The 25,672-nt window shown below is 48.1% G+C and overlaps 1 protein-coding gene across 3 annotated transcripts in view; it reads right to left on the reverse strand.

Moving 5' to 3' along the window:
* Nucleotides 1-7,436, reverse strand: part of DIRAS2 (DIRAS family GTPase 2) — a 36,684-nt gene extending 29,248 nt beyond the window's left edge. The window contains exon 1 of one of the 3 annotated variants that reach the window (XM_070065827.2): nt 7,417-7,436. The gene's annotated coding sequence lies outside the window, so the exon portion shown is untranslated. Of the gene's footprint in view, nt 1-6,566; nt 6,796-6,965; nt 7,254-7,416 lie in introns of those variants that run through there. The other 2 variants (XM_008258005.5, XM_070065820.2) reach the window with 2 other exon arrangements.
* Between the last annotated feature and the right edge of the window lie 18,236 nt (nt 7,437-25,672).

The following is a 25,672-nucleotide window of genomic DNA, read 5'->3' on the forward strand; positions in this document are numbered from 1 at the left end:
GTGGAAAACACTTCTATGAGCGAAGGACTGGCTCAAAGAGTCTATGCATGTCTAATCTGCTAGAAGTCACCAGCTGCTCTCCAAAATCACCACCGACTTCCCCACCTCCTGACCCCCAGCGAGTGAAGAGCACAGTTTGAAACTCTGATCCTTTCTAGTGTAACACGGCATGTGTCGTTACTGACCGAAATGCCTTTATGTCATCTTGGTGACACTGAGCATCTTTTCATGTTTAAGTAACTGGTAACTGTATCTTTGAAAACTGTGTGTTCTTGTCCTTGTTTTCTATTGATTGTCAAGGATGGAACAGACCGGGACCGGTGCCATGGCGTAATGGGTAAAGCCACAGCCTGCAGTGCTGGCATCCCATATGGGTGCCGATTCAAGTCCTGGCTGCTCCATTTCTGATCCAGCTCTCTGCTGTGGCCTGGGAAAGCAGTGGAAGATGGCCCAAGTCCTTGGGCCCCTGCACCTGCATGGGAGACCTGGAGGAAGCTCCTGGCTCCTGGCTTCAGATTGGCACAGCTCCAGCTGTTGCGGCCAACTGGGGAGTGAACCAGCAGATGAAAGACCTTTCTCTCTCTCTTCCTCTCTGCTTCTTCCTCTCTATAACTCTGCCTTTTTAAAAAAGGATGGAATAGACCAAATATGAAGGCGTGCTTCTTGGGGCGCTCAGCGACCCGGCACCCTTACCCACACCTGGACCTTCTAAGAACGGTCATGTGCTCCTGCAATCAGACCTGCTGAGTCAGGGGTTTGCACCAAGCAATGACAGCTTAGCAAGCCCGTCAGCTCTTTCTGATGGGCTTACAATATTTGAGAATCACTGTCAGGAATGGGGAAGCTCTGGCCCCAGGCCAGGTATGATCTGCGAAATCATTTGGTCTGGCCCTGCCAAGGCAACCACAGAAGGACCTGAAATTCAATTAATCTACAGCAGGCTAATTTTTAAGTTGATAATTTTGTATGGCCCACAAATCATGTTATAAAATATCCAAATGGCCCTCAGCAGAAAAAAGGTTCCCCAGCCCTGCAAGATTAAGAAACTTGAACCTCACCTAAAATACATTGTAAATATCCATCCTTTGATGTTATTATTTTCTGAACAGAAATTTAAGATTTCTGGGTATCCAATTTAATAAAGTCTACCATTTAGTATCTCAGTTTGGGTTTGTCCTTAGGAAAATTCTCCTCTACTCTGAGATGAAACTTTCTCCCATATCTACACGTTCATTCTTTGTGTTTCTATTTGCTCCAACAACCCCCCCTTATCTCTGCATTTGAAGCAGTTATATATATATGGCAGGATTTAAAATAACACCTGAGAGAGTGGAAGAACAAAGCTGAGATGCACAGAGCGTCACCCGTGAATACCTCCTGGGAGGTAAAGCACAGATGCTTGGCTATGGAGGAATGCTGGGAGCTTCAGCCTGCTGGCAAAATCGAGGTTACCCAGCCCTCCCCATCCTCCAACAGCTCCGAGCTCCTCTTTGCTTGCAAACATTTACATGGGCTTTATGAAGAGGATAACGCGGGAGTTTTACATGTTCTGACCTCCTCCCGCTCATTCTGTATCCAGAAGCCGGTGAAGTCCAACAGGGCCCCCAGAGAGAAGCACAAGGGAAAGAGAAGGAAGGGAGATGCTGGGCCAATCCTGCTTTCAGAGTTAGGAGTTTGTTCTCATGCAGTTCACAGGCCGGGAGACAATGAAAATACAACCCATGGACTTCATGGGCGTGAGCCACCGCGGTGGGGGCACAGCTGAGTGGGAAGGAGGGGAGTCAAGCCAAGTTTAAGCAAAGTGGAAAATCACATCGAGCTGGGTTTTTGTAGATGAGGTGGGTTTTTACTGCGATACAGGGCTGAGGGAACTCCGCCCGGCTCTGCCCTGGATGCAGGGGCCTGGATTCTGATGTTTTCCTCTCCTTTAGTGTCATCTGCAGACAAAACCTAAAACTCAGAAGTCACAACAATGCTCCAGTAAAACAATCAGAATGTGGGACTGCATGGTGGCACAGTGGGTTAAGCAGCCACCTGCAACACCGGCAACCCATATCGGAGTGATAGTTCAATTCCTGGCTGCTCCGCTTCACACCCAGCTCCCTGTTAATACACCGGGGAAGCAGCAGAGGAGGGCCCAAGGGTGCATGACACTTCTGTGGGAGACCTGGGTGGAGTTCCTGGCTCCTGGCTTCAGCCTGGCCCAGACCTGGGCTTTTGCAGTCATTTGAGGAAGGAACCATCAGATGGGAAAATGTGTGTTTGTGTCTGTCTCTCTGTCTCTGTCACTCTTGCAAATAAAAAACCAAACCTTACAAATCAGTTGGGATGTGTGGAAGACGGAAGGAAAGCTTCTCTTCCAAGGACTCTGATGAGGATCTGGAGAAGTTAGAGGAAAAGGTATTTGTGCGTGGGTTGTGCGTGTTGGTGCATGTGTGTGTATGTGTGCATGTGTGTGTGTGTGTGTGGAGCGCGAACATTGTGTGTGGCATGTGTCTGTGGGTACTACATGTGCATTTCTGTGGATTTGTGTGTGTGTGTGTTTAATGTGGGAAGTCCTATGGAAAGTCCCTGTATTCTCTTTTATTTCCTCCAAAAAATAATCCTTTCCAGATATTAACTAGCTTGAGAAAAATACTGCCCACCACCACAACCTTTCTTTTTTTTTTTAAGATTTATTTTATTTATTTGAAAGAGTTAGAGAGAGAGGCAGAGACAGAGAGAGAGGTCTTCCATCCACTGGTTCACTCCCCAAGTGGCCACAAATGCCAGAGCCGAGCTGATCCAAAGCCAGGAGCCAGGAGCCAGGAGCTTCTTTTGAATCTCCCACGTGGGTGCAGGGGCCCAAGGACTTGGGCCATCTCCCACTGCTTTCCCAGGCCACAGCAGAGAGTTGGATCAGAAGAGGAGCAGCTGGTATTAGAACCAGTGCCCATATGGGATGCCGGCACTTCAGACCAGGGCTTTAACCCGCCGCGCCACAGCACCGGCCCCAAACCCCAGCACAACCTTTCATACACAATGCTGCTCTCCTTAGGAGCCTATGACGACTCCTAAGACAGATGGGTGTTGGAAAAGGGCCCTGCCCCTCTGGCAGTCACTGACAGCCGAGGTCACCTAGGGACTGGGGAAGACGCTGCTGTAGTTCCGTTAACATCCTTGATTTCTGTTTCAGGGTTTCAGTATCCCAGAGTCCACTGTAAAGCAGCACCTTTCACCCCAACTTAGTGGAGTCGGAGGATAATGCCAAAAAGCTGTGTGAAGACTATCCAACGACACACTAAGGAACAGCCTGCTAGGTGGCCATTTGTTTTCCGACCGGCTTGCTGCTACTTGCCTGGTAAAGGAATTATAATATGAAAACTGAATGACCCCTAAGGGGACTGGAGCCTGAGTTGCAGACTGCAGTTACCAAGGATTGGCCAGAAGCCATCCTTGAGAAAGGACTTCTTCAGCCAGAGTCAGTGCAGGTGCAAGAGGACAGAGCGGCCCGGCAGGCCACCCTGCTGCCTGGGATTCCACTGCCGAACTGCAGGCTGCATGGGCACTGGACCCAAGCTGGTATTCTCAGAGCATCTATGGAAGTGCTTAACTCAGTCCTCCTGGTTTACTGATTAAGGATCAACAGGCTCGAGGTTGCACAGCCAGTTACCAGCAGGGAAGAACACACCCCTTATATCAATCTCAGGCAATCTGCGTATTTATTTTTTTACCACGTTTGATTGGCAATGGTTCCCTACACTGCTTTGTCAATTAGTTAGCAATCTACAGTTGTGCTGGCCAACTCAGGAGCCACCAGCCACATAAACTATTGAGTTTTTGAAGCCTGCATAATCTGAAGTGAGATATCCTGGGGGTGTGAAACTTAGCATCAAAACAAATCACAGCATCTCATGGTGTTTTGCATTGGTTACATCTTTATGTGGCCACTTTGTATATACTGGGTTAAGGAAAGCATTATTAAATTAATTTCATCTCTTTCTTTTCACTTTCCCATTGTGACTAACAGCATATTTCAAATCACCCATTTGGCCACACATTTCATTTCTACTGCACAGTACTGTGCTGGTTTTCAGGCAGACACTTCACTCTCCTAAGCAGGGCGCTACAATGAATCTCTTTTCTGGATTTGTCAGTGGGGAGAGCAGAGGAGGAGAACCAGAGCCTGTGCTTGTTGCAATCCCCTGAAACAATTCTTCCCCAGCCAGGGAGGAGGGACTTTCCAGCTGCATGATAAAATAAATGCTAAGGCATTATTTGAAATCAATTAACTATTTTTCCAAGTTCCTGCTTAATAAATATGCGTGTTTTAGTAACTTTGTCTTTTAAAAGAACAGCAGCAGTTCTGACAACATGACCATTGTCCTCGCCCCTTCCGACTGCAGCAGCTGTGTCCCTGGAAAAATCACAACCCCAAATCAGTTAACGTCCCAGAAACTGGTGCTGCCCTTAAGGAGACATCTGTCCACTGTGGCTATTCATACCTCATAGATGGAGAGGGGGGTGACAGCCGACATACTGAGATGATACAGTCAGCAGATAATAAATAGGTGATACATGATAGACAGATGACAGATGGAGAGATGATAGAGGTATAGGTGAGAGGCAGACGATAGACGATAGCTGGATGACAGATCCAATCCACCTTGTGGGTGAGAACGGGGGACAGCAGTTATGTGAAGTGAAAGTTCTAGGTCATCATTGACCACCTTTTTTTTTTTTTTTTTTTCTTAGAACAGCTGGCACACACCCCCAGGCAACTAAATGCTCCTGTTTATTAAAAAAAAAAATTCTCTGGTATAAAAACGCACTGCATTCATCTTGCAGAACGGATGGTTTTGCCTAAATCAATAAGTTAATTTCCCATATATCAACTACAGTTCCAACATTACAAGAAGTAAAAATGAGCAATACATTTTTATGATCCCAGGTATGCTCTCTTTTCACAAAAGAAGCCCTGTCGTTTTTCAAAAGGTTTAATTTTCCTAAGGGATACACAGCCTCTATGGCTGAAGTGACAGCTCTCTGATGGGGCAGAGGTCGCACGTGGCATAGAGCACCCTGTAAAACTCACAGCCAGGTCTCCTCGGCTCCCGTGCCGGTGAAATGACTTTGCTGAGAGGGCTGGGTTGCCAGAGCTGGAAAGTTCCTTCCAGAACTTGGCATTAAATCTGGCTGTTTGCTGAGTCTTAGGAACAACTCTACTGAAGCTGGGAGGAGAAAGGGTTCTGGAGGTTGCTACCATAACCGTGCATACAACAATTGCCATCTGCAGGAGAACCCAGCAGCAGCAAGCCGCAACTCTGGAACTTGGGCACACAACAATCGCCTTGTCCCCTTCTTTCTCCGCGTTCCCTGGGGACCATGGTCCCCATTACAAAGTTAAACAGCCCCTGGAACATAAATGCAAAAATTTTCTTGTCGTTGTATCTTCTACGCCTATAAAATAAATATGGGTCTTCCCCAGACCTTAGGGACTCCTGCCTTTCCAGAAACAGAGTCAGGGACAATACGAATTTTAAGCATCGACCACGTACACATGGCGTGATTCCCCCCCAAATTTGTTACACCTCCTCTGCTTCCCTCCCTCCCGCCCACTCCACTCCTTCAAATTCAAATGCACTGATCTAGAATGTAAAGTGATCCAGCCTTTTCCTGCTCCCCAGAACACCTGCTGACTTAAAAATGATGAGGATGGTTTGGATTTTTCTTTTAAGCAAGCATTCGGTTCCAATCCGGCATCGGCAAAGTTCCGCTATGCTGCAGGAGCCTCCCACAGCCCGGCGGGTTCTGCTACCCGCGATCCCGGGCCAGGTAGTGTGGGCTACGTGCCCGGGGAAGCCAAGCACGCCAGGCTGCCGCCGAGCTCCCGCACAGCGGCCACCATGCAGCCCGCGTCACGCAAGCATCTCCCGGCTGCCCCTTTCAACTCCTCCGAGGACGAACTGGAGTTCTGCCGGGGAGCCGCGGACGCGCGCAGGTGCCCACGCCCGCCGGCCCTGGCCCGCAGCAGCGACTGTCGCCCGCGGGCAACCACATCCCACAGCCGGAGGCTGGCTGCTGGCGACGAGCAGAGGGCGAGGAACCCACGCGGGCGGCGGCGACAGGGAACGGCAGGGTTCCGCCGCAGCTCGGCGGCTCAGTCCACCCTGGGAGGACCCAGCAGCAGCCTGGAGCGCGCTCGCATTTTACACCCCGGATTTGGGACCACAGCTTTGGATGACTTTTCCTAAACCTATTAAAATCAACTCCCACATCAACAGAAACACCTGCACCATTACACTCCACCCACCCCCCCAAAAAAAACGGTAGGCAATTCCTGTTTTGGAAAGCATCTCCTAAATAATGAGGAACACACAATTTTTTTTAAAAAAAGCATGTTTTAGGCAGGGGTGGCTGGACGCTCGGCCGCCCTGAGCGGGATGCGGAGATGCAGTTGGCTTCCCCCCAATCCTGGCCAACTCTGGGATTTCCGGGCTAACGCCCTCGCACCGCGCGGTCATCCCCTGCCCGGGGCTCGCACACCCGCGCCCCGAAGTCGCCGCCCGCGCGGGGAGATCGGTTACCTGGGGACGAGCACAACTCCGCCGCTCCGGAGCTCCGCGAGCGCAGGACAGGGCGGCGCAGGCTGTGCGCACGCGGCTCCTCCCGGGGGCTGGGCTGCGCGCTGCCCCCGCCGCCGCCGTGACGCCGCCGTCAGCGCCCCGCACCTGCGCCCGCCGCAGCCCCGGGGCCTGGCGCCGTCCCCGCCCCGCGCGCTGCCCCGGCTCGGGCGTCCGAGCGAGCTGCGGCCGCAATGGCGCCTGCTGGCCCGAGAAGAGCTTTTGCGGTGCCACCTACCGCGCGCTCGGGGGGGGGGAGGGGGGGGAGGCTCTGACAATGCAGCGAATTAGAAGAATTTTCGCAGGGAAGGCACCGGCTCCTTTTGTTTCCGAATCGCATCAGCAACTGCAGTCACTACTCACCGCCCTTCGTAGAGAGAGTTCCCAGACACTAAATTAAAAACCTGCTCACGTAGAGGGCCAGAGAAGCCCCCCGCCGACCAATGAATACACAGATCAATACGCTCTGATTTAATAGGGCCCGAGGCTGCGAACCGCCTCCTCCCCGAGTGGTTCTCCGTTGGTGTTTCAAGGAGACCGCCACGTTGATTTTCCGGACGCTGATCAACCATTGTGGGCACAGGAGCGTGGATCAGAAACAGGTGCATCAGCAGGAAGTAAGATTCACGCCGAGCCTGAGCCAACATTTCAGAAACGTCTGCCGCGCGGATCCGCGTGGTTTCATGGGTAGCATTTGCTCTAGCTGTTGGGGTCGCATTTATCTATTCTAATACCAGCTCTGCTGCTCCTTGTCAGCCATAGGAAATAGGTGCTTTTGAAATCTGACTTAAGAATTACGCTTTTCATAACTTACAATCAAGGATATTTATTTTCTCGGCCAGTTCATCCTGAGGCTGGCGTTGGAATATAAAAATAATGTGAGTGCACGTTGGATCCAGCAGGGGAGCTGTAAGCAATTTGAAAACCAGGTCTGGGTTCCCATGCAGTCCACACCATAAAAATAAGGGTAACACCATTTTCACCGAAGTCGTCCAGGCTGCTGCCAACAGACTCACGGCTATTGTAGAGTCCTCAAAGCCAGACGCTCCCTTGCCTGCGGCTTCTACTTCCTTACAAAGGAATGTGTGGCTTAGAGAGACCCAGCGCGGGGTCCAGGCACACGGAGGGTGCCTCCTGGTCACTGCCCACCCCGTCTCTGGAATCTGAAGAGACATCTCCAGCCTCACAAGTCAGGATGTCGTTTTCCATGACCACCAAAATGTAGGTTATGTAGTTAAATAAGACTGGGTAGAGAAGGGGCAAGAGATGACAGACAGGAATGCTGAAGGCCAAAAGCTGGTTCTGGCTTGGAAGCAGGAAGCAGAACTGTGGAGCCCACGAAGGGGCCGGTGCCACTCTGCGGAGCCCGGCACACCCGCCGCCTGGTGCCACCCAGCATCTTCATTTGTTCTGAGGAGGCAAAGCAGGGTCCCCAGAGACCTTGCTTAACTAAGGAGCAGCTCACTCCAAAGGACGTCCCTGGCCTTTCTGTTACTCCCCAGGAGCCTTCACATTTCATTAGCCAGAAAGAACAGGACGCCCCCACACCTCCCCCATCATTTATGTCCCGCACAGAGCCAGCCGCAATCGCTTCTAGAAGAGGGGCTCCCAGCTCAGGGTTGCACAAGAGACCCAGCAGGGCAGCTGCACGTTCATTTTAAAACCAGGGCCCATTTCCAGCCCGGTGCACACCATAATTGGCTCCGTACCGCTGTGGGTCCGACGCGAGCATCCACGCTTTAACATGATCGTAAATTAAGTCGCTATGATCTGATTGATGGTGGCCCCTGAAATTCTCACACTGAAAATCCAATGGCCACTTTGAAGGTGTGAGCAATGGGGGCCTTTAGGAAACAACAGAGTAGTGTCCCTTCCAAAAGAGCACAGGGGCAGAGTCTCTGAACCCAAGGAGGAGCCCCCACCAGACACCGAGCCTGCTGGCACCCTGATCGCAAACTTTCCAGCATTTCGAGCTGTGAGCTATAAATGTCTGTCATTTGCAAACCACCCAATCTATAGTATTTTGTTCAAGCAGCCTGGAGTATGACAAGAACACTGCTGTCATGGAAACGCTTGTTATTCAACACTAATCCACAGGTCAGCAACATCCCGTTACCTGGAGACTCATTCAGCATACAAACCTCAAGCCCCACCCCTAAATGTCGCTCTCAGAAGTGGACGTTAAATAAGCTCCCCATGAGAGTCACAGGCCTGTAAGGGGCGGGAAGCTCCCAATCAGAGTCTCTAACGCTAGTGTATCAGGACCACCTGGGGTAGGAGGCTTACTCAAACACAGCCAGCTGGGCCTCCCCAGATTCCTTGCTTCAGTAGATGGGGGCAGGCTGCTCAGAGCAGGGATCCTGGTGAGTTATGCCATCCAGGTGAGACAGAGCTGGTAACAAATGGTGATGGGATCCTCAGTGGTCAGGTGGAATAAACTATTAAAACTGGCTCAGCCTATCAATCCAGGGCCACTCACTCAGTTGAGAAAGCCTCGTCTTTGTCCTGGCCTTGGAATGGCTGTAACAAGAGCATCTTTAGCCAGGTTCCCACTCCGTTCTTGCAACTTAGGGCAACATTGTACAAATTAGAAGGCAGCTCCTCTCTGGGTGTGTACAATCTCTCCCCTACACCCATACAGTGAGAGGGTGAGAGGCAGAGGACCCTTTGTGCAAAGAAGCCTCCTCAGCAGGTGTAGCCCTCTCTATGCACCCAGCTGCACGACCCACGTGCCCGCTGAGCTCAGCCCCACTCTCGCCCTCTGCTGGCCGCCTTTGTACCTTATACAAACTGCGCAACCCACAACCGTACATATCAGCCCTGCTGCTCATCAAAGAAGGCAGGCAACTCATTGGTTGGCTAATTAGCAGGCAAACATGGGTGACTGAAAAGATGCGCCTTTGCATTATGTCCCTGTCCCTCCTAAGGTGCTGCCACATAAGCGTGGGGTACCAGGCTCTGCTCCCCACAGCACACCCATTTCCTGGCCCTCCCACCAGCCCAGCTGTCAGGACTCCTCCTTCTAGTCCAGGGCAATGAGAGCTCATCTTGAGTGATTGGCACCGTCCTGCAACACAGCAGCACCGTGGCAGTCAAGTGTGACTGGGGGAGGATAGCATCCACGTGTTACAAATGAAGAATCTCGGAGGTGGGTCTCTGTAGAGAACAGAGTTTCTTTGTAATTCCATTTGTTTTAATGCTGACTCTGTTTCTCACCATCCCTTCAGGCCCTGACCAACTTCGCTGGATACTCCTCAGTCTAATGAGATTTTTTTTCCCTGCCCTTCATTGTCTCCTTTGATATCACATGTACCCCATTAAGGAAGAGATGCCGCTCTTTGTCTGTGCTCTTAATCTTTTTGGCTTACCCAAGCTACACAGATGCTGAAGCTGACATCTGTTCTCTTAATCTCAGGGAGTTTCTCATCTCTGCTTTATACAAGGTTGACCCAGTTCTCTCGGTCTACTCAAATATTAGTGAACAGCTCTGCGCATTCACATTGCCCTCCATTCTTGGGTCCAGTCCATCGCAGCCCTGCCCCACCTCCTCCCCAGACCTACCGCAGTATCCTGTGGAATGCTTGCACCTAGTTCTCCCATAGCATCTCCAGCAGAGGTCTACTTCATCCCAATGCACAATCTTTTCTGAGCCACAGCTTCCCCTCCTGACTACAAAAAGTCCTGTGCCGGTCTCCCAGAGCTTTTAGAATCAAACTCAAATCTTTATCTGATGTATGAGGTGTTGCTGTGAATTCCCAATCTAGCCGCTTGACATGTGTCCAGTTTCATCTCCTTCCTCCCTCTGCTTCTGGGTGTGAATTGATCTGATACTTTTTCAATTGCCCAAATTCATCCAGGCCTTCCTCCTGCAAGGGCTAGTGGGTGTGGTGCTCCTTGGCTCTGTGTGCCTATCTGGCCACAGCAGATCCATCCCATTGTTCTACTTTAATCTGCCCTCAGAAGTATTATCCGCAGTCAAACCTTCCTTGACTGCCCTCTGTAAAGTTGCATCACTTCTTGCTTTTGGTTGAATTGTGTCCCCCATGAGGAGGTTAAGTGAAATGCAAACCCCCAGCTCTGATGACAAGATGGGGTATGGGCAGCCCAAGCAGTAGCTTGACCGCTATGCCAAATGCCCACCCCTGCTGACGTCTTAAAGGCATCTCCTCCAACGGTAGGGGGCATCTTGATCTCACTGGCTCTGATTGCTCTCTGGGCCTGCTGGAGAGCCCTGCAGTGAATTAGATGAGGAAGAGATCAGTCTGCTGAAATCCCAGAAGGGAGAGCGGAAGGCTGAGTGCAGGCAATGACAGGAACACAGGAGAAATCAGGGGGAATTCATACTGAAGGGGACAGATCGCCAAGGCCTGTGGAACACAGTCCCTGAGTCCTGGCTTTCTACACGATCGTGCCCCACTACAACTGAAAGCAATGTAAGAAACATAGGAGAGGCCGGCACCGCTGCTCAATAGGCTAATCCTCCGCCTTGCGGCACCGGCACACCGGGTTCTAGTCCCAGTCGGGGCGCCGGATTCTGTCCTGGTTGCCCCTCTTCCAGGCCAGCCCTCTGCTGTGGCCAGGGAGTGCAGTGGAGGATGGCCCAAGTGCTTGGGCCCTGAACCCCATGGGAGACCAGGAGAAGTACCTGGCTCCTGGCTTTGGATCAGCGCAGTGCACTGGCTGCAGCGCGCCGGCCGCGGCGGCCATTGGAGGGTGAACCAATGACAAAGGAAGACCTTTCTCTCTGTTTCTCTCTCTCACTGTCCACTCTGCCTGTCAAAAAAATAAATAAATAAAAATTAAAAAATTAAAAAAAGAAACATAGGAGAGCTGTATGCCTACTGCCTCCTGCATTATTTTTAACATTAAGGAAGTTTTCAAAACCCTAATGAAGCAGCCACGGACATGGTGATGCAGCAGGCTAAGCTGCTACTTGGGAAGCCAGCATTCCACATTGGAGTCCCAGTTCCAGTCCTGGCGATACCACCTCTCATTCAACTCCCTGCAGCAGATAACAGCTCAAGTACTTGAGCTGCTGCCACCTCTGTGGGAGACCCAGATGTAGTTCCCTGCTTCTGGCTTCAGCCTTGCCCAACCCCAGCTGTTATGGTCATTTAGGGAATGAACCAGTAGGTAGAAGATCTCTCTCCATCTGTGTTTTTCGATGTCACCTCTGTCTTTCAAATAAATAAATATGTATTTTTTCAAAAAAGTTAATTAAGCAGACATCGTCAATTAAATGTATCATGAGCTTTAAAAATCATTATGATTGTGGTAAAACATGCATAATATAAAATGTATTATTTCAATCATCTTCAAGCATACAACTAAGGAGAATTAAGCACATTCACCCACCATGACTATCTGTCTCCAAGGATTTTGCATTGTTTCCAAATTGAAAGGCTGTACTCTGAACAATAACTCCCTAGGGCTTCCTATCCCAGGGGGCCACTCTTCTATTTTCCATCCCTATGAATGTGTGTTTTAAGAAACTCATGCAACTGGAATCATACAGTATGTTCCTCTATCCAGCTTATTTCACTTTGGGTCTATCCCAGGCTCATCCTTTTTGTAATAGCAGGCAACAGAATTTTATTACTTTAAAATCCGAGTAATACTCCATCACAGTAAGTGCTATATTTGTTTATCCAGTCACCTTTCAGTGGACATTCGAGTTGCTTCTATCTTTAGCTGTTGTGAATTCTGCTGCTACACACATTAGTGCACACAAATAATCTATTCACGTCCCTGTTTTCCATCCTTTTGGATTTAGACCCAGAATAAATTCTAGTTAGTTCTATTCTATTATTCTTTGAATCACTATACTGCTTTTCACTTTATCATATTCCTATCAACAGGCCTTGCTCTGTTTTTTGTACTCGGCTTCCTAATGGGTGTCAAGGGATGTCCTACTGCAGACTAGCTGTGTGTTTCCCTAATGATTAGTGATGGTGAACACTTTTCATGTGCTTGTTGGTCATTCTATGTCTTTTTTGCCAAAGTGGTTATTGGCCAAAATGATTATTTTGTAAAATGGTTATTTAAGGAAAATTTGTTATTATTGTTGAATGGTAGTTCTCCCTTGATTCTGGATAATCATCCTTTATTAGATGTGTGATTTGCAAATGTTTACTCCAGTTCTGGGTGTTGTTCTTTTCACTCTGTTGTTTGTGACCCATGATAAAAATCTTTCATTTTCATGAAGTCCAGTTTGTCAGATTTTTTATGTTTGTGTTTCTGGTGGTGTATCTAAGAGATCATTGTCTAATGCAAAATTAGAAAGACTTATTCTTGTGTTCTCTCCTATGTGTTGTATGATTCTAGCTGTTATATTTATCTATATCTGGTATAATTCTCTATACTCCATTTTGAGTTAATTTTTGCATATGGCATAAAGTAAGGGTCCAACATCATCATTTTGCTTATGGACACCCAATTCCTCAGCATCACTTATTGAAAATACCGCCCGTTCTCCATTGAAGGGCTTCAAAACCTTTGTCAAAAATCATTGACCCATACACACAAGGATTCATGTCTAAGCTCTCCCCTCTGTTTCATTTGTCTATTTGTTAGTATTTATGCCAATACTGCCTTGTCAGGAAGTTGGGGAGTGAGACTCCTTCAACACTGCCCCTCTGTCTCAAGACTGTTTTGACTGTTCCAGGCTCCTTGAGATACCATACAAATTTTCATTGAGATTTGGACTATTTTTGCCAGAAATTAGATCGACTCTCTAGATCACATTGGGTAGTCATGGCATGTTAGTAAATTTTTTTTGTCTTACAAACTAGGAATACCTTATATAATTTCACTTATTTATGCATTCTTAAATTTCTCAGTGCTATTTTATACTTTTCTTTCATCTCTTTGATTAAGTCTATTGCTAAGGATTTTATTCTTTTGGCATTATTGAAGTGGAATTGTTTTCTTAATTTCCTTTGTGGGTTGTTCATTGGAAATGTGCAGCAATGTACCTAATGTTTGTGCACTGACTTTGTATCCTGCAACTTTGCTAAATTTGGGTATTGATTCTAGCAGTTTCTTCCAGAATCTTTAGGGTTTTCCACATGAAAAATCATGATATTCATAAGCAGATTGTTTATCTTCTCATCTCCAATTTGGATGCTTTTTCAAAATTTCTTGCCAAATTTTTCTGGCAAGAACTTCTAGTACTATGTTGAAAGCTAGGGACAAAGTAGATATCATTGTCTTGTTTCTGATTTTGGGGGAGAAATTTCAGTTTGTCATCATTAACTATGAGGTCAGCTGTGTTATCTTCATATATGCCTATGTCAAGGACGTTTTCTTCTAAGACTTTTTGGGTGTTGTTATCATGGATCAACACTGTTTCATCAAATGCTGTTGTATGTAAGAATCGAGATGATCACTTTCCCTTCATTATGCTAATGTGGTTATATTGGCTGAACATGTGATCAATTTCCATATGTTGATCCATCCTTGCATTCTGGGAATAAACTCCACTAGATCTTGTTGTACAGTTCTTGTAAATGGTGTTGAGTTCTGTGTGGTTGCCATTACTGCTGTTTATTTCTGTGTCGGTATTCTTAAGGGATATTTGCCAATATTTTCTTCTCATGTCTTTATCTTGCTTTGGTAACAGCAAATAAAGAATAAGTTGTGAAGCGTTCCCCTCTCTCCAATGTTTTGGAAGCATTAGTGTTCATCTTTCTTTAGACATGTGGTAGAATTCACTGCTTCAGCCATCTGACTCAGAGCTGTTCTTTGCTGGGAGACTTTTGATTGCCAGTTTAATCTCCTTAATAGTGGTGCATGTATTCACAGTTTCTTTCTTCATGATACAGTCTTGGTAGGTAATGTATTTCTATGTATTTTTCCATTTCATCTAGGTTTTGCATTATTTGGTGTGCATTTTTTCATATAATTCTCAAAATGCTTTTTTTAAAGATTTATTTATTTATTCAAAAGTCAGAGTTACACAGAGAGAGGCAGAGAAAGAGGTCTTCCATCTGATGGTTCACTCCCCAATTGGTTGCAATGGCCAGAGATGTGCCGATCCGAAGCCAGGAGGCAGGAGCTTCTTGTGGGTCTCCCATGTGGGTGCAGGGGCCAAGGGCTTGGGCCATCTTCCACTGCTTTCTCAGGCCACAGCAGAGAGTTGGATCGGAAGTGGAGCAGCCAGGACTCATCAAACCGGCGCCCATAGGGGATGCCAGTGCTTCAGGCCAGGGCATTAACCCGCTGCGTCACAGCACTGGCCCCTCAAAAATGCTTTTAATTTCTGCAAAATCAGTAGTATTGGCTGGCGCTGTGGCTCACTAGGCTAATCCTCCACCTGCGGCGCCGGCACCCCTGGTTCTAGTCCCGGTTGGGGCATCAGATTCTGTCCCGGTTGCTCCTCTTCCAGTCCAGCTCTCTGCTGTGGCCCGGGAAGGCAGTGGAGGATGGCCCAAGTGCTTGGGCCCTGCATCCGCATGGGAGACCAGGAGGAAGCACCCAGCTCCTGGCTTTGGATCAGCGCAGCGCGCCGGCTGCAACACACAGACCATAGCGGCCGCTTGGGGGGTGAACTAACACAAAAAGGAAGACCATTCTCTCTCTCACTGTCTAACTCTGCCTGTCAAAAAATAAAAAAATAAAAAATAAATTTAAAAAAATTGTTCAAGCAAACCCACCAAGTGCTATCTACAACCCAAGGCTAAGCGCTCTAAGTTGTCGCTCCCCCTCTTCGCGGAGGAACGACACAGGACCCTGCGCTGTTCTTTTGTCTGCTCGGCCCTCCCTGGGTTTGCTGCTGGTTCTTCCCGGGTTGGCTACCATCCCTTCCACCTCCGTGGAAGGGCGGTTCCCCCTGCCACTTTCCCCACTTCCGCGGGGGAGCGGCACACCGCTGGCCGGCTCTCTCGGGGGCTGCACAGGTGTTCCTTCAGATAGATGTTCCTCTTAGATGTTCCTGGTGCATGTTGTCTCTCTCCTCCTTTATAGTCCTCTTCCACCAATCCCAACTCTGCTACCCACACGCCGAGTACGCTGCTCTCCTCCAATCAGGAGCAGGTCCTGCTGTTTATTGGTTGAACTGGAGGCAGCTGTGTAGAAGCTGGTTCCTCCTCTCCCAGCGCCATATTGTGGGAGAGCAGATGCATAGAATAAGTCTTAATTCCAGTAACAGTCTAGTCCGAGTTGCTCCCCACACCAAGTAAGCTGAAACTTGCAAGTCGAGATGAGAGAACAGATGTGTAGGGAGGATGCCAGGCAACGTAGTGAACAAGATAGCAGCGTAAGTAAGACAGAAGAGGGGGTGCATCTCCCAAGGAATCTTTGTGCACCAAACATGGAGCATCTAATTGGTGCTGCACACACAAGTGGCAAAGTCACTATTGATGTAGAGACTTTAACCTGAGCAGCCAGGACTTGAACCAGCGCCTACATGGGATGCTAGCACTTCAGGGGGTGGCTTTACCCACTAAGCCACTGCACTGGCCCCAATAAACAATATTAAAATAATGTGCCAAATAGTTCCAAATAGCTGGAGGAGAGGATGCTGAATGCCTTACTATGAAGAAGCAATAAATGTTCGAGGTGACAGATATGGTACGCACCCTAACTCGAGCATTATAGAATGCATACACAAAACAGCGCACGGTACCCCGTGAACTTGCACAACTGTTATGTGTCCCACAAGATGAAATAAAACTCTTAGACCACGCCGTTTCCGGAATAGACTCACTGCAGCATCCATTATCCGACTCCAGCCTCCAGCCATACTGACTTCTCCTGATTAAAAAACCTCAGTACGGGATCATTTAGATTTTACGCACACCGATGTCCATCGGAGGCGGGATACTGTGGCTCAGCGGAAATGTGCTGAAGCTGTGATTCCGATAGAGAAATCCTTTATGATGGCAGGCGGGCTCCGAGTCTGCAGCTCTCCCCGGTGATCCTGAGGCTGAGTCCAGCTGTCACATGGCCGAGTGGGCAGACAGGACCGCCTGCAAGGCGCAGGCTCCTGGTTCACAGCAGCCTCCATCTAGGTTTTTTTTTTTTTCTTTTGCTTTGCAAATGAGAAGACTGGGGCCAGGGGGAGAAAAAGGTTTTGCCCAAAGCCAGAAGAACATAATGCCAGAGCAGGTCCCCGTGCTGCCTTTGCAAGGATCCGCAGCAGCAGCAATCTCCAGTGTAGAACAATTCCAGGACACACGCGCTGCAAGGGCGTGCAAATGATGATGTGCAAACGCGCACAAGACAAGGCTTGTGCCTCGTCTATTGCTAACGGTCCCTGACACCCGTACTTGTTTCCTGCATTGTTTCTTTACAGAGAATACCTACCGCCAACCGGGTGATTATAGGAACCAAGACTGCCCCGGGGGAAGTGTTACAGCAGTGTCCATGAACAGCTCAGATAACTATAAGTAACTTCTCGTGTGTCCAGAGAAAAGTCATCTCCATGGCTCAGCTGCCACTGCCGCTGCTGCCACATCAAACACCCCAAGCCTGGAATGCCAGCTAGAAAGCAAGCAGGGACCAGCTCCCAGCCCTGGGCGCGGCGGCAGGGTTTGGCTGGCTCCGAGTGCCTCTGCTATTTGAGCCTTGGTCTCTGTTTTGCTTGCTTGGATTACCCTTCCTGGCAGCCGGCCTGGCATCGCTGTGTTGAACACGGTTTCCTGTTACTGCCCCCCACCCTGAAACAAGCCTCTGTTTTAGTGTTCTTTCACATGTTTGTCCGTGGCTTTGCATAATACGGGCTTTAAGCATTGCTCCCTCACCATCCTAATAATATCCCAGATATAACACTTTTCTTTCCAATTCTGCTTCAAAAAAAAAAAAAAACGGGGATTTTTAAAAAGCTGATTAGTATTCAAAATCTGCATCAATGAGAAAGCTTTGAATTACAGGCTCTGGTGGGCATCAGCATGCTTTCAGGAACTGGGAAGCGCCGATGGTCTGCTGGGCTGTTAGCAGAACACGTGTCGCCGGCCAGCAGCCCCAGCGAGCCATCCTAGGGAATGGAAAGGCGGCCAAAGCAGAGCTCTTTGCATGCCTCTGTTTTTATGTGGTGGGGTGCACTTATGCATACAAGCATTTCGCATTTCCCTGTAGCTGACTTCGTATTCTGAAGCGTTTTATACTCTAGTGTGCCTTGTTTATTAGAGGCGGCTTTGAGAGCCTTGGCTGACATGAGTGAGTACAAAGATCCTGGTGCTGGACTGGTGCCTCGGGCTGGGGCTCAGTGTGCAGAGACAGGAACTTGGAGAGGGGCTGCCACGATTCTGCTGGGCACTTCCCCGGCTTCTGTCTACCTTGCTTTTGAGCTTTGTACAGTTTTGGGTCTCAGCACCTGCCACTGTGGACAGCAGATGAGGAGGCCAGAGGGAGGGTGCGTTGACAGTTGCTATTGCTTAGGAAAGTCCTTGGTGAGAGCAGCATGGAATGCAAAGAGAAATAAGTCTGCTAGCTGCTCCTCGGCCAGGCTTGGTTCTAAGCATTTGCATTATCTTGTTTAAATCCCACCACAGCTCTGCAAGGAAGCTCCCCTTAGTGTCTCTCATCTCACAAACGGCAACTAGGAACAAAGAGGTTAACTAACTTGCCCCAAGCCCCCAGACCCCTCAGCTCCCAAGATGTAGCATGTAACCGTTGCCAATTTCTCTAATCCCCTCTGCCACCCAATGAGCACTGTTCTGAGGCAGTGCTGCAACACGGGAGCTTTGTCCTTCTGAGAAGTCTTAGAATGGAAGTAAAAGTTGAGGTCCCTATGACCTTCCTGTGTTACTGTCCCTCCCAGCACAGGGAGAGGCTTTCTGCACCTTGACCAGGCGTGCCTCCCATCCAGACCCCAAGGGAGAAGAAACAATGACCTCCCTCCAGTCGCTTCTCTGAGCTTTCATTAAACTCAACATCACAGGAGGGAGAGGCACAGAGGGACCTGTGACATCCGTGGAAAGTGTGTATCATGAGAAAAGCACCCAAAGATTTGACTTGTTTAATTATTTATTTATTACATGTGGAAGACAGAGAGAGAGAGAGAGAGAGGGAGGGAGAGGGAGAGGGAGAGGAAGAGAGAGAGAGAGAGAGAGAGAGAGAGAGAGAGAGATTGAATCTCCTATCTTCTGGTTCACACCCCAAATGCCCAAAGCAGCCAGGGCAGCGTCAGGTTGAAGCCAGGAGCTGGAAACATCATCTGGGTCACCTCCACAGGTGGCAGGAACCCAGTGACTTGTGCCACTATCTGCTGCCTTCCAGGGCGCACTTGAGCAGGAAGCTGCAATCAGGAGTGGAGCCAGGACTCGAGCCCGAGCACTCCAATACGGAACGCAGATGGCCCAAGCAGTATGTTAACTGCTGCACGTGTTGCCTGAGCCCATGCATGAATTTTTTAGTGTTTTTTTTTTTTTGCCACCATAAATATATCTTTTAATTCTGTTCTCCCATGGACCTTTTGAAGCACCCGCATATAAATTTCTGAATAATGTTGAGCTAGTGAATAACCATTCGTCTGTGAATTTTTTCCCTTTTGCACATCAACAGATGTGCTGGCCTATTCTCCCCTATAATCTTTGTCAGTGTATTCAGAGAACCTGGACTTGTCCCTTCTCTCTTCTCCCCTCCGGCTTCAAGGCAAGCAAGCAGACCTGGGGAGCATGCGTATCTGAAAGCACCCAGAGCCACAATCAAGGACGTTATGGAGGCTTAATAAGATTAGTAGGAGGCCGTTGCCGCGGCTCACTAGGCTAATCCTCTGCCCACGGCACCGGCACCCCGGGTTCTAGTCCCAGTTGGGGTGCTGGTTCTGTCCCGGTTGCCCCTCTTCCAGGCCAGCTCTCTGCTGTGGCCCAGGAGGGCAGTGGAGGGTGGCCCAGGAGGGCAGTGGAGGATGGCCCAAGTGCTTGGGCCCTGCACCCCATGGGAAACCAGGAGGAAGCACCTGGCTCCTGGCTTCAGATCGGCACAGCACCAGCGTAGCGGCCATTTGGGGGGTGAAATAATGGAAGGAAGACCTTCCTCTCTGTCTCTCTCTCTCACTGTCTAACTCTGCCTGTCAAAAAAAAAAAAAAAAAAAAAGATTAATAAGAAACTCTAAAAGTAGCTGGAAGACTCTAGAAATATAGAATCTGCTTCTCCATTGTTGTGACTTTGTTAATCTGAGTATTTCCCCCCAGGCAGGAGTTTAGAAAGAAAACTCGCCACAGCAGAGGACATCCACCTGTGGGAAGTGTAAGATATTTTTGTTCACTAATTGGTCTCATTCTTTTGTCTTTCAAAGAAAAAGTTCCCTAGACAAACCACAAATAATGTAAAATATTCCTAACACTGAAAAGCTCAGGCCTTGGTTACACTACTTCTGTTTCCCTGGTGTGGCAAAGCAAATGGAGCAGCTAGGAAACGGAAAACCGTTACTTGACGTGAAAAGCCACATGGTTCATTTATTTCACTGGAAAGGCAGAGAGAGGGAAAGAGAGAGTGCTCCCTTCCGGCTCGGGAACCAGAACTCGCCAACAGGTGCCAGAACCCGACCACCTGAGCCATCACACTGCATCCCGAGGGCTGCATTAGCAGGAAGCTGGAGTAGAAGCCAGGACTGGGCATCGCTCTCAGGGACTCCAGTGTGAGACGCGGGCGTCTTAACCACCAGGCTAAACCCCCAACTCCTTAACAGATCAAACACAGACTCCAACGTGCTTAATCCTGAGACAGAGACAGCAACTTCTTGTCTGTGGCTGTTCCTGCATTTCTGCACAGCCAGCTGGATGCAGGATTGTGAGAGAAACAGTCATTTATCCTAACTGCAACTGCAGCGCGGGTATCTCCTGGATTTTCCAATTTTCCTTGCAACTGAGAAAATGCAATTTAAAAATGATCAGAATGCGTTATACAAAGGGTCTTCAAAACGTTCATGGGAAAGCATGTTATGAAAAACCTATGCGTCGGCCGGCGCCGCGGCTCACTAGGCTAATCCTCCGCCTAGCGGCGCCGGCACACCGGGTTCTAGTCCCGGTCGGGGCGCCGGATTCTGTCCCGGTTGCCCCTCTTCCAGGCCAGCCCTCTGCTGTGGCCAGGGAGTGCAGTGGAGGATGGCCCAGGTGCTTGGGCCCTGCACCCCATGGGAGACCAGGAAAAGCACCTGGCTCCTGGCTCCTGCCATCGGATCAGCGCGGTGCGCCGGCCGCAGCGCGCCGGCCGCGGCGGCCATTGGAGGGTGAACCAACGGCAAAGGAAGACCTTTCTCTCTGTCTCTCTCTCTCACTGTCCACTCTGCCTGTCCAAAAAAAAAAAAAAAAAAAGAAAAACCTATGCGTCTTTTAATTCCATTTTTCTGCAAAGTTTTGAAGCACTGTTCAATATGAAGTTTATAGAGAACTCTCAAAATTCCATAATAAGGGGAGGAATTTAAAAATATTCCATCAAAGAAATGGCAAATATGATGCTCAGCACCGTTAGTCATCAAGGAAGTAAAAATTAAAGCCACAAGGAGCTATCCTTAGCCTATTAGAATGAATGGTTGGAATTAAAAAGATTGAACAACAAAGTGCTGGAGAGATGAAGATTCACTGGAAGTCCCAGTGCTTATGGTGAGAGCATAAATGGTAGAACCACTGCAGACACAGTTTGGAAGTTTTCATAAAAAATAATAAGCATACCGTATGAGCAGTTGTTAAACTAGGAATCCATCCAAGAGAATGAAAGCATGTCAACCTGTTCAGAGGATGGGTCACCCATGTCCCACTGTGTTTGCTTCCTGGCTCTGCTTCGTGGCTCGAGCTTCCTGCCATTGCACACGCTGGGACTGGCAACAATAGCTGGGTTCCTGCCACTCCTGTGGGAGACCTAGATTGAGTTCCTACTTCCTGGCTTAGCCGTAGCCCAGCCCTGGTTGTTGCAAGTAAACTGGGATATAGGAGCCAGTTCTCTCTCTCTCTTTTCTCTTTCACTCTCTCTCAAATAAATAAATGAATAAATAATTTTGAAAAGAACTGTGGGCCATGGCTCTGTGGCCTAGCTGGTTAAGCTGCTGCCTACAGCACGTGCATCCCATGTGGGCACAAGTTCGAGTCCCAGCTGCTCCACTTCCTATCTAGCTCCTCCCTGCTAGTGCACTTGGGAAAGCAGCAGAAGATGGCCCAAGTCCTTGGGCCCCTGCACTCACATAGGAAACCCAGAAGAAGCTCCTGGCTCCTGGCTCCTGGCTTCAGATTGGTGCAGCTCTGTCCATTGCAGCAATTTGGGGAGTGAACCAAAGGATGGAGGACCTCCCTCTCTCTTTCTCTCCCTCTCTCTCTCTCTCTCTCTCTCTCTCTCTGCCTCTCCCTCTCTGTGGCTCTGACTTTCAAATAAAATGAATAAATCTTTTAAAAAAAAAGTTTTGCACGGGGCCGGCACTGTGGCATAGCGGGTAAAGCCAGGGCTTTAACCCACTGCACCACAGTGCCAGCCCCTCAAATATTTTTGAACCAGAATAAACATTACATTTAATTCCACTTCCCTGTACATTAGTGAAAAATTATAAAAGCTTGAGGAAACTAGGGAACCAAAGGTGAGGAAAAATAGCACAAAAGAAGTTGCATCTCACAGTCCCAGACTCCTCACTCCTGGGGTTCCAAAGGTTGTAGGGTACCAGCTGTCCATCACCTATGGCATTTGGGGGGGTGCTGGCTTCCCCTTCCTGGCCTGACTAGGTTGTCAGAATTGGGATGCTACAGAACCATCCTTCTGTGCCCCCATTTCATGTTCACATGCCAAACACAAGCACAAGGCAATCCCAAGGAGGCTCATAGTTTGGGGGATGCAACAGGTGAATATGGACAGCTGTAACATTTCAGTGATGCAAGAGAAAGAATGTGCTAGACACCTGCTGTACATCATTGTGCATGTAGACAACAACATTGCATTGCACAAGGGTACTTCAAAGAGTTCATGGAAAATGGAATCAAAAAACAAGTTTATTTCAGTGCAAGAAAAATGTTGAAATCTGTGCATAGGTTTTTCACAGTATACATTTTCTGTCAACGTTTTGAAGACCCCTTGTATGCATGAATTTCAAAAATTTTTAAAAGATTTATTTATTATTTGAAATGCAGAGTTACAGAAAGGCAGGGAGAGGGAGAGAGAAAGAGAGTGAGAGAGAGAGAGAGGTCTTCCACCTGCTTGTTCACTCCCCAGATGGCTGCAATGGCCAGAGCTGCACCGCCCATCCAAAGCCAGGAGCCAGGGGGTGAGGTGGCCTACTCAGGTTTCCAGGAAAGATCGGAAGTTGAGCAGGAAAAGAGAGTGCAGGATCTGTGCGGTGGCGACATTGTGACCGGCATTTGCTGGGCCTAAGTGGAGCTCGCTGGATAAGGGGAACTGGGCTGGGAAGAAGGCTGCGGCACAGCACTGACCAGCAGGAAAGTGGAGCTAAGCCTCAGCTTCTGTTGGAGCTGAAGGGGAGGAAGACCTCAAATGGGCAATCAGGAAGTAGCAAGACAGGCACATGGATTACCAGGTACAGGGAAGTAGTCTGCTCCAAGAATCAGGAAGGGTGGGGCTGGCTTGTGGCACAGCAGGTGAGCTGCCTCCTACAGCGCTGGCATCCCGCAGGAGAGCTGATTCAAGTCCTGGCTGCTCCCACTGATGGGCCTGGGAATAGCAGCAGAGACGGCCCGAGAGCTTGAGCCCCTGCCACCCTGCACCTGGCCTTCTCCTCGCCCTGCTCCTCTCTGGGTAGAGCACCGCGCGCACACGGAATCCCAGCGGCCACCTCCCAAACTCCTCCAAACAAGATGGGCCTACAGCGAAGGGGTTCTTGTGCAAGTAAAACCTCGCTCCACGCCTGTTCTTAGGCAACGAGAGAGCCTGGCATCAGGAGCACGCTCTCCCTGCCTTAACAGCCCTGGCACCCCCTCAAAAGTTCCAGCCTCCTGGGACAGGCAGTGCATGTGCACAGGGTGTCTCTGCTAGAGAGATCCCGGCCAACACACTGCAAAGTCCCCAGCAGAGGCGCTGTGCGCAGACCACATGATGATCTTGCTAAAGACAACACCTTCCCAGCCTCTCACTTCCCTTCTCAGGGGCTTTTGAAAGGTTGGCGGTGGCAACCAGCTCAGACTGGAAAGAGAGGGACTCGGGGGTTGGCCTAGTCCCACTCTTAATTTTTTACAAAGATCTATTTTCAGTTTGCTTTATACTCATAAGATTAACTCTACACTAAGTAAAGAGTTCAACAAATAGTACGAAGAAAAAACACTGTTCCTCAACAGTAGAGACAAGGGCTGTAAACAATCCTTCACTCTGAAACACTACATTGTAGGTGCCATTTTTAAACCCTTAAACTGCTCTCATCATCTCCCTTGTCTCTTTCATGAGAAACAATTAGGCAGCTTCCTCTGCTTAAAAGTCAAAATAAATATGTGCCTGCATGTTTAGAAAACACACTTCTCATATGACTGCTTTTTAGAAATAGCCAATTATATCTGCTTTGTAATAAAACAGTACATCTTAAATCAACCTAAGACAAACACTTAAAACATTAAAACCTATGGCTGGCATTGTGGTATCCCAAGTAACGCCATCACCTGTGATACTGGCGCATTTGGGGAGTGAACCAGCAGACGCAAGACCTTTCTGTCTCTCCCTTTCACTGTCTGTAACTCTACCTCTCAAATAAATAAGTAAAATCTTTCATAAAAAATAACCAACTGAAACCTACAGCTCAACTTCAAATGTAACAGTGAAGTTTTTTTAAAAAAAGATTTTATGTATTTATTTGAGAGCTAGAGTTATGGAGAGAGGGACAGAGAGAAAGGTCTTCCATCTGCTGGTTCACTCCCCAGATGGCCACAAGGGCCAGAGCTGGGCCAATCTGAGGCCAGAAGCCAGGAGCTTCTTGAGGATTTCCCACAGGGGTGCAGTGGCCCAAGCACTTGGGCCATCTTCCACTGCTTTCCCAGGCCATAGCAGAGAGTTGGATTGAAAGAGGGGCAGCTGGGACACAAACAGACAGCCATATGTGATGCCGGTGCCACAGGCGGAGGCGTGGCTTACTACTCCACAGCATCGGCCCCCAGCAGTGAAATTTTGAAAGCAAGCCCTCTAAGATCAGAAACAAGATGGGAAGCCTCATTCTTACCACATCTTCATCATTATACTTGGGAACTGATTTTAGTGCAGAAGATCAGAAAAAGAAAATGTAAACCTATTGGAAAAAAAGTATTAAAACTGGTGGGGTTTTGATGTTGACATGATCATCTATGCAAAATATTTGATGCAATCATTGGAAAAGGGATACAGGAGTTAGCATGGGTGCAGAACACAAGATCAATACATATCATTCGGCTGCATGAGGATACTTCAAAAAGATTTTGATAAATGGAATTTAAAAATTAATGTATCTCAGTGCAAAAAATTTTTGAAATCCATGCCTATGAGAGATCTTCAAAGAGTTCATAGAACATGTGTATTATGAAAAAACTATGCATGGATTTCAATTATTTTGCACAAAAGTACACTTTTAACTTAATTCCATTTTTTGAAGTTCCTCCATATTTTTGTATACTAGCATGGAATAATCAGAAATTAACCATTTTTTTCAAAATTATTGGTTACAACTGTGTCAAAATAGTTGATATGCCTTGGGATAAATCTGAATGAAGTTAAATAATACTTGTATACTGAAAACAAAAAAAGATCTTACTAAGAAAAATAAATACAGAGAAGATCATGTTTATAAATTGGAAGATTCAGTATTGTTAAAAGGTCAATTCTCCCCAAATTCATTTATAAACTCAATATAACCCAATATCTTGGAAGGATTTTTAATAAATCATCAAAATGACTCTAAAATTCATGTGGAAATTTAAAAAGCTTGGAGCGTTCCATTTGCTTTTGAAAAACAGCTAGCTAAAGCATTCATACTACCTGATTTAAAGAACTACTGTGAAGTTACAATAATCTAAAGGTATAGAATTCATGTCAAAACAGATAGAGATCAATGGATCAGAATAGAGACCCCCCCCAGAAATAGATCCATCCATAATTGACTGATTTTTGGCAGAGTCACAGAAGCATTTTAGTAGAGGGTGGAGAGACTTTTCAAGAATCAGTGCTGGGACATTTGGATA

This window comes from Oryctolagus cuniculus, chromosome 1 (assembly GCF_051225735.1).
Source record: "Oryctolagus cuniculus isolate XC-2025 breed Fujian yellow rabbit chromosome 1, ASM5122573v1, whole genome shotgun sequence".
In the NCBI taxonomy this organism is placed as follows: Eukaryota; Metazoa; Chordata; class Mammalia; order Lagomorpha; family Leporidae; genus Oryctolagus; species Oryctolagus cuniculus.